Source organism: Pristiophorus japonicus, chromosome 9 (genome assembly GCF_044704955.1).
Source record: "Pristiophorus japonicus isolate sPriJap1 chromosome 9, sPriJap1.hap1, whole genome shotgun sequence".
NCBI lineage: Eukaryota > Metazoa > Chordata > Chondrichthyes > Pristiophoridae > Pristiophorus > Pristiophorus japonicus.
This window is the reverse complement of record NC_091985.1, coordinates 113,709,659-113,725,242: the sequence shown is the minus strand read 5'-3', so window position 1 is coordinate 113,725,242 and position 15,584 is coordinate 113,709,659. Positions and strand designations below refer to the sequence as shown.

Below are 15,584 nucleotides of genomic sequence, written 5' to 3'. Positions count from 1 at the left end.
AGAAGTGACCTGTGGCGAGTAGCAACCTACGAAGGAAAGGAGAGCACGGTCAAGCAGCTGTAAACCCTTTTTCTTCTTTTCTCTTTTACAACTTCCCACCCCAGAGAGGCGAAGCTGCATGTTCCCAGAGGCACTGCAATACCAGGTCGATGTGTGGAGTAGACAGAGCAAGCCACTGTTCCATCTCCCAGATCCAAAAAACAGTTTCATTTTTGTTCCCCGATAAGAACATAAGAAAGAGCAGCAGGAGTAGGCCATTCGACCCCTCGAACCAGCTCCGACATTCAATTAAGATCATGGCTGATCTTTTACCTCAACTCCACTGAATGGTCCTTCCTCCCAGTTAGTGCCACAAATTACTCTCCTTCCTCACAAGTTTACTGCCCTCCCTTAACCTCTCCTTCCATATAAACACACCTACCCATAATCATGGCCACTCCGTTGACCATGCCATCTCACAAGGTCTCGCTACCACTATCGTTTTGATTATCAATATGGCTATCCTTGTTTCCCTCTCCACTCACTTTCCCGTTCCCCCTCTCATCCGTACATCCTTCTGTGTCCGTCGCCTGGATAAAGCTCGGACATGTCTATGTGCAGCACCAAAGTTCTGATTGGTTCTCTTGGAGGACAAGACACACCCAGCAGTTTCCCTGGAATGTGTAATTAGATCCTCCCTGTCAATGTAATCAGTGACTTTGCAAAGTTTAATTCGAGCTATTCTGACTGCCTGCTCCAGACAGAACAGAGCTCACTACCTTCAGGGATCTGCGGACATGCACTCCAAGGTCCCTTTGTTCCTCGACATTTCTCAGTGTCCTGCCATTTAATGTGTATTCCCTTGACGTGTTAGCCCTCCCCAAATGCATTACCACACACTGCTCTAGATTGAGTTCCATTTGCCACTGTTCTGCCCACCTGACCAGTTCATTGATATCTTCCTGCAGTCTACAGCTTTCTTCTTCATTATCAACCACACAGCCGATTTTAGTATCGTCTGCAAATTTCTTAATCATACCGCCTACATTCAAGTCTAAATCATTGATGTATACTGTTATGTATGCAACATCTTGTAACCAACATTCTACCGCCACCAGAGGGCGCATCCTTTGGAGTCCCAAGGGATCACAGCATCCCTTGGGAGCACTGTGTATAAGCAGGTCTTCCATGCTGTGCGGGCACTCTGGAGTCAGTATAAAGAGGCTGAGGTCATACTTACACATGTCTACAGTACTCAGTCACGTTGCTTTATTTGAGACGTAACAACTGGCGCTGAGTAATAGATAACGAAGCATCACGCGAAAATGCAGAGAACTGTTGGTATCCTAGAGAAATTTTCAGAAGGTGACGATTGGGAAGCCTTCGTGGAGCGACTAGACCAATACTTCGTGGCCAACGAGCTGGAAGGGAATGTGAACGCTGCCAAACGAAGGGCGATCCTCCTCACCGCCTGCGGGGCAACAATCTATGGCCTCATGAAGAATCTTCTTGCTCCGGTGAAACCAACAACCAAATCGTATGAACAACTGTGTACGCTGGTGCGGGAGCAGCTAAATCCGAAGGAGAGCGTTCTGATGGCAAGGTATCGATTTTATACATGTCAACGGTCTGAAGGCCAGGAAGTGGCGAGCTACGTCGCCGAACTAAGGCGCCTTTGCAGGACATTGCGAATTCGATGGATTTCTGGAGCAAATGCTAAGAGACTTTTTTGTGCTCGGCATTGGCCATGAGGTTATCCTTCGCAAACTATTTACTGTTGAAACACCGAACCTGAGCAAAGCCATAATGATAGCCCAGGCATTCATGTCCACCAGCAATAAAACCAAACAAATTTTGCAGCATAAAGTTGCATCGGCAAGTACTGTACACAAAGTAACGTCGTCTTCAGGCAGGAATGCATATGGCAGAACGTACGTGCCTCCAGCTGCATGACCTCAGATGACCCAGAGTCTGCCATCAAGCAATTAATACCTTGTTGGCGCTGCGGAGGTGATCATTGAGCCCATCAATGCCGCTTCAAACACTATGCGTGCAAAGGTTGTGGAACAATGGGACACCTCCAGCGAATGTGCAGACGAGCTGCAAACCACCAGGTTGCAGATGAAGACCGATCCATGGCGGATCAAACTGAACTAGAGACTCGAACCAAGGAGGCAGAAGTACGGGGTACACACCTTCACCATGAAATGTCCACCGATCATGTTAAAAGTTGAACTGAACGGAATTCCAGTATCCATGGAATTGGACATGGGTGCAAGTCAGTCTATCATGAGCAAAAAGGCCTTCGAGAGGCTGTGGTGCAACAAGGCACAAAGACCCAAGCTGAGCCCTATTCATACCAAGCTGAGAACTTACACGAAAGAGCTGATCCCTGTAATTGGCAGTGTAGCAGTAAAGGTATCCTATGATGGAGCGGTGCATGAACTCCCACTATGGATTATACGAGGAGATGGCCCCACACTGATGGCTGCCAAGACGGAGGCCATCAAAAACGCGCCGAGACCACAGAACGTGATGGAGCTGTGGTCGTTCCTGGGACTCCTCAATTATTTTGGTAATTTCCTACCCGGGTTAAGCACCCTGCTAGAACCCTTACACATGTTGCTGCACAAGGGAGATGACTGGGTATGGGGGAAATCACAAGAGACTGCTTTTGAGAAAGCCAGAAATCTGTTCTGTTCCAACAAACTGCTTGTTCTGTATGACCCATGTAAATGTTTAGTGCTAGCTTGCGATGCGTCTTCTTACGGGGTCGGGTGTGTACAACAAGCAAACGAACCGGGAACATTGCAACCGGTCGCTTATGCATCCAGGAGTTTGTCCAAGGCCAAAGGGGCCTACAGCATGATTGAAAAAGAAGCTCTGGCATGCGTTTACGGGGTGAAAAAAATGCACCAGTATGTGTTTGGGCTCAAGTTCGAGTTAGAAACTGACCATAAGCTGCTCATATCGCTATTCTCAGAGAGCAAAGGTATCAATACCAATGCCTCTGCTCGCATCCAAAGATGGGCGCTCACGCTGTCTGCATATATAATATGAAATTCACCACAGGCCAGGCACAGAGAACTGCGCTGATGCTCTCAGTCGGCCACCATTGCCCACCACCACCATTGCACAGCATACAGACTTGCTTTGGTGATGGTGCATTTGAAAACGAAAACTCACCCGTTACGGCGTGCCAGATCAGGACCTGGACCAGCCAGGACCCTTTACTGTCCCTTGTAAAAAACTGTGTCCTCCATGGGAGCTGGTCCAGCGTCCCAGCGGAGATGCATGAAGAGATCAAGCCGTTCCAGCGGCGCAAAGACGAAATGTTCATACAGGCGGACTGTCTTTTGTGGGGTAATCGTGTGGTTTTGCCGAAGAAAGGCAGGGAAACGTTCATACGCGACCTACACAGTACCCACCCAGGCACAGTAATGATGAAAGCTATAGCCATGTGTGGTGGCCCGGCATCGACTCAGATTTTGAGTCTTGCGTGTGCCATTGCAACACTTGCTCTCAACTGAGCAATGCACCCAGGGAGGCACCGCTAAGTTTGTGGTCATGGCCCTCCAAACCGTGGTCTAGGATCCACGTTGACTTCGCTGGTCCGATTCTAGGCAAAATGTTTTTGGTTGTTGTGGATGCTTATTCAAAATGGAATGAGTGTATAATAATGTCTGTAAGCACGTCCATTGCCACCATCGAAAGCCTACGAGCCATGTTTGCCACGCACGGCCTGCCTGATGTCCTTGTCAGCGACAATGGGCCGTGCTTCACCAGCACTGAATTCAAGGAATTCATGACCCGCAATGGGATCAAGCATGTCACATCTGCCCCGTTCAAGCCCGCATCTAATGGCCAGGCAGAACAGGCAGTCCCAACCATCAAGCAAAGCTTGAAACGCGTGTCGGAAGGCTCCCTGCAGACCCCACTCACTCACCGGGGTTAACCCTGCCGAGCTGCTCATGAAAAGGGCACTCAAAACAAGGCTCTCTCCAGTCCATCCTGATCTCCATGATCATGTCGAGGGCAGGTGGCATCAACAAAGCATGTACCATGTTCGCGCAAATTTGTCACGCGACATTGAAGTCAATGACTCTGTATTTGTACTCAACTATGGACATGGTCTCAAATGGCTTGCTGGCACTGTCATAGCCAAAAAGGGGAGTAGGGTGTTTGAGGTCAAACTTACAAATGAACCAACTTGCAGAAAGCATTTGGACCAAACCAAACTGTGATTCACAGACATCCACGAGCAACCTGAAGAGGACACCGCCAACTTCGACCCTCCAATACACACACAAGTGGCAACCGACATCACGGTTGACCACGAAGCTGAACTCATCATCCCCAGCAGCCCAGCAAGGCCAGCTGCCGCAGCAACCAACTCATCTGCACCTGTGTTTGTACCAAAATGATCGACTAGGGAGCGGAAAGCCCCAGATCGTCTTACCATGTAAATAAGTGTAGTATTGACTTTGGCCGGGGGTGGGGGGGAGCGATGTTATGTATGGAACACCTTGGAACTAGAATTCTCCCACCACCAGAGGGTGCATCTGTTGGAGTCCCAAGGGATCCCAGCATCCCTTGGGAGCACTGTATAAGCAGGCCTTCCATGCTGTGCGGGCACTCTGGAGTCAGAATAAAGAGACTAAGGTCACACTTACACAAGTCTACAGTACTCAGTCATGTTGCTTCATTTGAGACAGAACATAGATCACAAAAAGCAAGTGACCCAGTACTGAGCCTCATGGAACCCCACTGGAAACAGCCTTCCAGTCACAAAAAACACCTATCAACCCATTACCCGTTGCTTTCTGCCTCTGAGCCAATTTTGAATCCAACTTGCCACTTTGCCCTGGATCGGATGGGCTTTTACTTTTGTGATCAGTCTGCCATGTGGAACCTTATCAAAAGCCTTGCGAAAATCCATATACACTACATCGAACACAGTACCCTCGTCGACCCTCCTTGTTACCTCCTCAAAAAATTCAATCAAGTTAGTCAGACACGGTCTGCCCTTAACAAATCCATGCTGACTGTCCTTGATTAATCTGTGTCTTTCTAAATGAAGATTTAAACTGTCCCTCAGAATTTTTTCCAATAACATTCCCACCACTGAGGTTAGGCTGACTGGCCTGTAATTACTCAGTCTATCCCTTTCTCCCTTTTTAAATAAAGGTACAACGTTAGCAGTCCTCCAGCACCACAGCTGTAGACAGAGAGGATTGGAAAATGCTTCTTTTGCTTCTCTTAACAGCCTGGGATGAAATTCATCTGGGCCTGAGGATCTATCCACTTTCAAAGCTGCTAAGCCCCTTAATACTTCCTCTCTCACTATGTTTATTTCATCTACTATTTCACACTCCTCCTCCCTGATTGCAATGCCTGCATTACCCCTCTCTTTTGTGAAAACAGACGCAAAGTATTCATTAAGAACCATACCTATTACATACTGCTCAAGGAACCCATCCCTTATGCACTCTATGAACTCTTCCTCAACGCTACCCTGACCAATTTGATTTGTCCAATCAATATGGAAGTTAAAATCACCCATGATTATTGTTGTTCCCTTTTTACAAGTCCCCACTATTTCCTGGTTTATACTCCAACCAACAGAGTTGTTACAGAACCAACCAGGGGGCAGGCTATCTTGGATGTGGTCGGGTGTAATGAGGCAGGATTAATAAACAATCTCCTAGTAAAGGATCCCCTTGGAATGAGTGATCATAGCATGGTTGAATTTCAAATTCAGATGGAGGGTGAGAAAGTTGGATCTCAAACCAGCGGACTATGAAGATATGAGGGCAGAGTTGGCTAAAGTGGACTGGGAAAATAGATTAAAATGTAGGATGGTTGATGAACAGTGGTGTACATTTAAGAAGTTATTTCACAACTCTCAAGAAAAATATATTCCAGTGAGGAGAAAAGGGTGTAAAAGAAAAGGTAGCCATCCGTGGCTAACTAAAGAAATAAAGGACGTTATCCAATTAAAAACAAGGACATACAAAGTGGCCAAAACTAATGGGAGGACAGAAGATTGGAAAGCTTTGAAAAGCCAGCAAAGAATGACTAAAAAAATGATTAAGAAAGGGAAGATAGACTATGAAAGTAAACTAGCACGAAATATAAAAACAGATAGCAAGAGTTTCTATCGGTACATAAAAAGGAAAAGAGTGGCTAAATAAATGTCGGTCCCTTAGAGGGCGAGACCGGGGAATTAGTAATGGGGAACATGGAGATAGCAGAAACTCTGAACAAATATTTTGTATCAGTATTTACGGAGATGACACAAACAATATCCCAACAGTTGATAGTCAAGGGGCTATCGTGGGGTGGGGGGCGAGGAACACAATCACAATCACGAAGGAGGTGGTACTCAGTAAGATAATGGGACTAAAGGCGGATAAATCCACTGGACCTGATGGCTTGCCTCCTAGGGTCTTAAGAGAAGTTGTGGCAGAGATAATGGATGCATTGTTTGTAATTTACCAACATTCCCTAGATTCTGCGGAGGTCCCAGCAGATTGGAAAACTGCAATGTAACACCCCTATTTAAAAAAGGAGGCAGACAAAAAGCAGGAAACTATAGACCAGTTAGCCTAACATCTGTGGTTGGGAAAATGCTGGAGTCCATTATTAAAGAAGCAGGACATTTGGAACAGCATAATTCGGTCAGGCAGAGTCAGCATGGATTTATGAAGGGGAAGACATGTTTGAAAAATTTGCTGGAATTCTTTGAAGATATAACAAACAGGGTGGATAAAGGGGAATCAGTGGATGTGGTGTATTTGGACTTCCAGAAGGTATTTGACAAGGTGCCACATAAAAGGTTACTGCACAAGATAAAAGTTCACGGGGTTGGGAGTAATAATTAGCATGGATACAGGGTTGGCTAACTAACAGAAAACAGAGAGTCGGGATAAATGATTCATTCTCGGGTTGGCAATCAGTAACTAGTAGGGTATCGCAGGGCTCAGTGCTGGGACCCCAACTATTTACAATCTATATTAACGACTTGGAAGAAGGGACCGAGTGTAACGAAGCCAAGTTTGCTGACGATACAAAGATGAGAGGAAAAGCAATGTGTGAGAAGGACACAGAAACTCTGCAAAAGGACATCGACAGGCTCAGTGAGTAGGCAAAAATTTGGCAGATGGAGTATAATCTTGGAAAGTATGAGGTTATGCACTTTGGCAGAAAAAAAATCAAAGAGCAAGTTATTATTTAAACAGAGAAAAATTGCAAAGTGCTGCAGTACAGCGGGACCTGGGGGTACTTGTGCATGAAAGTCTTGCTACAGTTATACAGGGTATTGGTGAGGCCACACCTGGAATACTGCGTACAGTTTTGGTTTGCATATTTACGAAAGGATATACTTGCATTGGAGGCAGTTCAGAGAAGATTCACTAGGTTGATTCTGGAGATGAGGGGGTTGACTTATGAGGAAAGCAGGTTGGGCCTCTACTCATTGGAATTCAGAAGAATCAGGGATGATCTGATCGAAACGTGTTGGATTATGAGGGGGCTTGACAGGGTGGATGCAGAGAGGATCTTTCCACTGATAGGGGAGACTTGAACTAGAGGACATAATCTTAGAATAAAGGGCTGCCCATTTAAAACTGAGATGAGGAGAAATTTCTTCTCTCAGAGGGTTGTAAATCTGTGGAATTCACTGCCTCAGAGAACTGTGGAAGCCGGAACATTGAATAAATTTAAGACAGAGACAGAGATAACCGATAAGGGGTTATGGGGAGCGGGCAGGAAAGTGGTCCTGAGTCCATGATTGGATCAGCCATGGTCGTATTAAATGGCGGCGAAGGCTCGAGGAGCCACATGGCCTACTCATGCTCCTATTTCTTATGTTCTTATCATAAATGTTATTCCTGGTCTATCTTTCTCCTTTTCCATAACTAACCTAAATCTAACTGAATTATGATTACTAGCACCAAAACGCTCTCCCACTGAAAACCCTTCCTTCTGCCCAGCTTCATTCCCTAAAACTAAGTCCAGAACCACCCCCTCCCTTGTTTGGGCCCCCAGGTCCCTCTGCACCGCAGCATGTTGTAATTTCTCCCCATTCAAATAATATTCCATTTTCCTGTTTTTTTTCCCCCAAGGTGGATGACCTCACATTTTCCGACATTGTATTCCATCTGCCAAACCTTAGCCCATTCGCTGAACCTATCTAAATCTCTTTGCAGCTCTCTGTGTCCTCTACACAACCCGCTTTCCCACTAATCTTTGTGTCATCTGCAAATTTTGTTACACTACACTCGGTCCCCTCTTCCAGGTCATCTATGTATATTGTAAACAGTTGTGGTCCCAGCACCGATCCCTGTGGCACAGCACTAACCACCGATTTCCAACCCGAAAAGGACCCATTTATCCCGACTCTCTGCTTTCTGTTAGCCAGACAATTCTCGATCCATGCTAATACATTTCCTCTGACTCTGCGTACCTTTATCTTCTGCAGTAACCTTTTGTGTGGCACCTTATCGAATGCCTTTTGGAAATCTAAATACACCACATCCATCGGTACACCTCTATCCACCAAGCTCGTTATATCCTCAAAGAATTCCAGTAAATTAGTTAAACATGATTTCCCCTTCATGAATCCATGTTGCGTCTGCTTGATTGCACTATTCCTATCTAGATGTCCCGATATTTTTTCCTTAATGATAGCGTCAAGCATTTTCCCCACTACAGATATTAAACTAACCAGCCTACAGTTACCTGCCTTTTGTCTGCCCCCTTTTTTAAACAGAGGCATTACATTAGCTGCTTTCCAATCTGCTGGTACCTCCCCAGAGTCCAGAGAATTTTGGTAGATTATAACGAATGCATCTGCTGTAACTTCCGCCATCTCTTTTAATACCCTGGGATGCAGTTCATCAGGACATGGGGACTTGTCTACCTTGAGTCCCATTAGCCTGTCCAGCACTACCTCCCTAGTGATAGTGATTGTCTCAAGGTCCTCCCTTCCCACATTCCCGTGACCAGCAATTTTTGGCATAGTTTTTGTGTCTTCCACTGTGAAGACCGAAGCAAAATAATTGTTTAAGGTCTCAGTCATTTCCACATTTCCCATTATTAAATCCCCCTTCTCATCTTCTAAGGGACCAACATTTACTTTAGTCACTCTCTTCCATTTCATATATCGGGAAAAGCTTTTAATATCTGTTTTTATGTTTTGCGCAAGTTTACTTTCGTAATCTATCTTTCCTTTCTTTATTGCTTTCTTAGTCATTCTTTGCTGTCGTTTAAAATTTTCCCAATCTTCTAGTTTCCCACTAACCTTGGCCTCCTTATACGCATTGGTTTTTAATTTTATTTCCTTGGTTATTCACGGCTGGTTATCCCTTCTCTTACCGCCCTTCTTTTTCACTGGAATATATTTTTGTTGAGCACTATGAAAGAGCTCCTTAAAAGTCCTCCACTGTTCCTCAATTGTGCCACCGTTTAGTCTGTGTTCCCAGTCTACTTTAGCTAACTCTGCCCTCATCCCACTGTAGTCCCCTTTGTTGAAGCATAGTACGCTCGTTTGAGACACTACTTCCTCAGCCTCAATCTGTATTACAAATTCAACCATACTGTGATCACTCATTCCGAGAGGATCTTTTACTAGGAGATTGTTTATTATTCCTGTCTCATTACACAGGACCAGATCTAAGATAGCTTGCTCCCTTGTAGGTTCTGTAACATACTGTTCTAAGAAACAATCCCGTATGCATTCTATGAATTCCTCTTCCAGGCTACCCCGTGCGATTTGATTTGACCAATCAATATGTAGGTTAAAATCCCCCATGATTACTGCCGTTCCTTTTTCACATGCCTCTATTATTCCCTCGATTATTGTTCGCCCCACCGTGAAGTTATTATTTGGGGGGGCCTATAAACTACGCCCACCAGTGACTTTTTCCCCTTACTATCTCTAATCTCCACCCACAATGATTCAACATTTTGTTCATTAGAGCCAATATCATCTCTCACAACTGCCCTGATATCATCCTTTATTAACAGAGCTACCCCACCTCCTTTCCCTTCTTGTCTATCCTTCCGAATTGTCAGATACCCCTGTATGTTTAATTCCCAGACCTGCGCCGATTTCTTTAACTCTCCCCAAGGATTTTCTGAAGTGGCCACATACGCTGGAGTAACTATTAGCTGGCCAAAGTTGCCTAAATGGGCAGAACTGGCGTAGGTGGCTGGTAGCGCCCCCTTTTGGAAAAAAAACGAACCTAAAAGAATCGTAACTAACTGAGTTACACTGGTGCAAATTGATTGGGGAAATGGGGATTTTGAAGTTACGCCAGAAAAACCAAGTTACTCCCAAAAAAAAACAGAGCAACTCCTGGCCAAAACTGAGCCCCGTGTGTACAGTTATGAAGCCAGATCACCTCACCAGTCGGTTGTTGCATTGTCACTCAAGCAGCTGCTGGAAAACGTTTTGGTTGCATCGCAGCCTCTGACAGTGACGTACGTGTGGATAGGCACAACCCTCTCCATCTGATTGCTGGAATACTGTCACTTTACATATCTATGAAGCAGTTTCACTGAAAAAGGGAAAAAGGCAACTTCTGTAAACTAATCTGTTCCAATTAGAAAATAACAGTGAAAGAGTCAACAGTTATATGTCTTTGGGCACAGTCAGTCTGACTCAATAAAGGGAGGGCAAACGGGAGCTGAGAACAGTTTGGGCCGCCGCGGCATCGCTTCTCGGCCTTTTGGCTAAGATCAAGTGTAGTATCTGTTCTTATCAGTTTAATATCTGATACGTCCCCTATCTGGGGACCATATATTAAATTGATTTTTGGAACAGGGAGATGGAATAGGGGCTTGCTCCGTCCACTCCACGCATCGACCCGGTATTGCAGTGTCTCTGGGAACGGTGCACCTCCCTTTTGGGAGAATTTCAAAATTAAAAGCAGATTCATTCAAAACATCTCCTTTTTTCTTTCTTTTTATGCCACACTCATTTTACTTGCCATTATTGCTTGCATGCACAGCTCCTCCACTTTATCATTTCTACATCACACACAATTCAACAAAAAAAACAAACACCATTTCCACAACTCACTCACCCGACTACACCCAAACACAGCCTGCTGCACATTCGCTCTCAAATTTCAAAGATTTTGCACACATCTCACGCTTGTATCTTGTCACACAGCACACGGCGTGTATATTGTCACACAACACATGACATTTATATAGTCACACACCACATGATGTGTACATTGTCACACATCACACACGTGTATATTATAAAATCACATGGCGCACACTGTCATGACTCAGACATGTGTATACTGTAACACATCACATGGCATGTATATTGCAACACATCACATGGCGTGTATATTGTAACACATCACACGCGTGTATGTTGCAACGCAGATGTGTATATTGTTACACAGCACACAGCGTACACATTGTCACATATCACACACCGTGCACATTTTCACACATCACACGGCGCGCTCATTGTCACACATCACATGCGTGTATATTGTAACACATCACACGCATGTACATTATCACATTTCACACGTCGCGCACATTGTCACACACCATACGCGTGTATATTGTCACACCTCACATGATGTGTATATTGTCACACATCACGTGTGTATATTGTAACATCACACACAGCACACACATTGGCTCACAGACAACATGTATTTGTCACACATCACACATGTATATCATCACACGGCGTGTATATTGTAACACAGCACACGTGTATACTGTAACACATCACACGTATGTATATTGTAACACATCATACGGCGTGTATATTGTAACACAGCACGTGTGTATATTGTAACACATCACACACGTATATATTGTAATACAGCACACGTGTGTATATTGTAACACAGCACATAGCGCAAACATTGTCACACATCACACGGTGCGCCCATTGTCACACATCATACGCATGTATATTGTCGCACGTCACGCGTGTATATTGTAACACATCACATGCATGTATATTGTAACACGTCACAAGCATGTATACTATCACACATGTATATTGTCACACAGCACACGTGTATATTGTAACATCACACGCCGTGTATATTGTAACACAGCACACGTGTATAATATAACATATCACACAGCGTGTATATTGTAACACATCACACGTGAGTGTATATTGTCACACATCGCACGTGTATATCGTAACAAATCACACGACGTGTATACTGTAACACAGCACACATGTATATACTGTAACACATCACACGGCATGTGTATATTGTAACACATCACACGGCATGTGTATATTGTAACACATCACACGACCTGTGTACATTGTAACACATCACATGCATAGGTATATTGTAACACATCACATGTATGTATATTGTAACACATCACACGCGTGTAAATTGTAACACATCACACGTGAATATCGTAACACATAACACGCCGTGCATATTGTAACACAGCACGTGTGTGTATACTGTAACACATCACACAGCATGTATATTATAACAAAACACATGTGTATATTGTAACACATCACACATGTATATTGTAACACAGCACACGTGTGTATACTGTAACACATCACACGGTGTGTATATTGTAACACAGCACGTGTGTATATTGTAACACCACACGTGTGTGTATATTGCAACACATCACAGACATGTATATTGTAGCACATCACACATCTGTGTATTTTGTAACACATCACACGTGTATATTGTAACACATCACACGCGTGTACATTCCCACACACCGCGCACAGTATCAGACATCACACCGCACACATTGTCACACGTCACACGGTGCGCACATTTTCACATATCATACGGTGTGCCCATTGTCACACATCATACGCATGTATATTGTCGCACGTCACGCGTGTATATTGCAACACATCACACGCATGTATATTGTAACACGTCACAAGCATGTATACTGTCACACATGTATATTGTCACACAGCACACGTGTATATTGTAACATCACACGCCGTGTATATTGTAACACAGCACACGTGTATAATATAACATATCACACAGCGTGTATATTGTAACACATCACACGTGAGTGTATATTGTCACACATCACACGTGTATATCGGAACAAATCACACGACGTGTATACTGTAACACAGCACACATGTATAGACTGTAACACATCACACGGCATGTGTATATTGTAACACATCACACGACCTGTGTACATTGTAACACATCACATGCGTAGGTATAGTGTAACACATCACATGTATGTATATTGTAACACATCACACGCGTGTAAATTGTAACACATCACACGTGAATATCGTAACACATAACACGCCGTGCATATTGTAACACAGCACGTGTGTGTATACTGTAACACATCACACAGCATGTATATTATAACAAAACACGTGTGTATATTGTAACACGTCACACATGTATATTGTAACACAGCACATGTGTGTATACTGTAACACATCACACGGTGTGTATATTATAACACAGCACGTGTGTATATTGTAACACCACACGTGTGTGTATATTGCAACACATCACAGACATGTATATTGTAGCACACCACACATCTGTGTATTTTGTAACACATCACACGTGTATATTGTAACACATCACACGCGTGTACATTCCCACACATCACACACCGCGCACATTATCAGACATCACACCGCACACATTGTCACACGTCACACGGTGCGCACATTGTCACACATCAGACCGCGCGTACGGTCACACATCACATAGTGCGCACAATGTCACCCATCACTCAATGCGCACACTGTCACACATCACATCGTGCACATTGTTACACATCACACACCGCGCATGTTGTCGCACATCACATCGCGCACATTGTCACACATCGCACGATGCAGCGCATTTGGAAAGTATTGACATAATAGGTACAAGTCAGAATGGATTTGTGAAAGGGAAAGCATGCTTTACAAATCTTCTGGAATTTTTTGAGGATGTTTCCAGTAGAGTGGACAAGGGAGAACCAGTTGATGTGGTGTATTTGGACTTTCAGAAGGCTTTCGACAAGGTCCCATACAAGAGATTAATGTGCAAAGTTAAAGCACATGGGATTGGGGATAGTGTGCTGACGTGGATTGAGAACTGGTTGGTAGACAGGAAGCAAAGAGTAGAAGTAAATGGGTACTTTTCAGAATGGCAGGCAGTGACTAGTGGGGTACCGCATGGTTCTGTGCTGGGGCCCCAACTGTTTACATTGTACATTAATGATTTAGACGAGGGGATTAAGTGTAGTATCTCCAAATTTGCGGATGACACTAAATTGGGTGGCAGTGTGAGCTGCGAGGAGGATGCTATGAGGCTGCAGAGTGACTTGGATAGGTTAGGTGAGTGGGCAAATGCATGGCAGATGAAGTATAATGTGGATAAACGTGAGGTTATCCACTTTGGTGGTAAAAACAGAGAGACAGACTATTATCTGAATGGTGACAGATTAGGAAAAGGGGAGGTGCAGCGAGACCTGGGTGTCATGGTGCATCAGTCATTGAAGGTTGGCATGCAGGTACAGCAGGCGGTTAAGAAAGCAAATGGCATGTTGGCCTTCATAGCAAGGGGATTTGAGTACAGGGGCAGGGAGGTGTTACTATAGTTGCACAAGGCCCTGGTGAGGCCACACCTGGAGTATTGTGTACAGTTTTGGTCTCCTAACTTGAGGAAGGACATTCTTGCTATTGAGGGAGTGCAGCGAAGGTTCACCAGACTGATTCCCGGGATGGCGGTACTGACATATCAAGAAAGACTGGCTCAACTGGGCTTATATTCACTGGAGTTCAGAAGAATGAGAGGGGATCTCATAGAAACGTTTAAAATGTTGACGGGTTTAGACAGGTTAGATGCAGGAAGAATGTTCCCAATGTTGGGGAAGTCCAGAACCAGGGGTCACAGTCTAAGGATAAGGGGTAAGCCATTTAGGACCGAGATGAGGAGAAACTGCTTCGCCCAGAGAGTGGTGAACCTGTGGAATTCTCTACCACAGAAAGTTGTTGAGGCCAATTCACTAAATATATTCAAAAAGGAGTTGGATGTAGTCCTTACTACTAGGGGGATCAAGGGATATGGCGAGAAAGCAGGAATTGGGTACTGAAGTTACGTGTTCAGCATGAACTCATTGAATGGAGGTGCAGGCTCGAAGGGCCGAATGGCCCACTCCTGCACCTGTTTTCTATGTTTCTATGTTTACAAAGGAACAGGACCTGGCCAAAGCTATGGTAAACAAGGAGGTTGTCGGGATACTGGAGTAAATCTGGCCATGGTGAGGCCATCCCTGGCAGCAATGTGGTCGTGTGCTGATGCCCTCTGTCCTGTGCAGCATCAGGTGATTACGGAGAAGGTTGCTGGTGTTGTTGTTGGTGCTGCCGGTGTGCCTGGTGACGCGAGTGTCGGGGCTGATCGTGGTCAGATTCTGAGGAGCAAGGTGAGAGAGTATAAAATCATCATCATCATCATAGACAGTCCCTCGGAGTCGAGGAAGACTTGCTTCCACTCCTAAAATGAGTTCTTTGGTGGCTGAACAGTCCAACACGAGAGCCACAGACCCTGTCACAGGTGGGACAAATATTCATCAGA

At 44.7% G+C, this 15,584-nt stretch overlaps 1 non-coding gene across 1 annotated transcript; it reads left to right on the top strand.

The window, feature by feature from the left end:
* The first annotated feature begins 10,696 nt into the window (after nt 1–10,696).
* On the top strand, nt 10,697–10,887 carry LOC139274503 (U2 spliceosomal RNA). Its single transcript, XR_011595555.1, has one exon. It is a non-coding gene; the product is annotated as a U2 spliceosomal RNA (small nuclear RNA).
* The last annotated feature ends 4,697 nt before the right edge of the window (nt 10,888–15,584 follow it).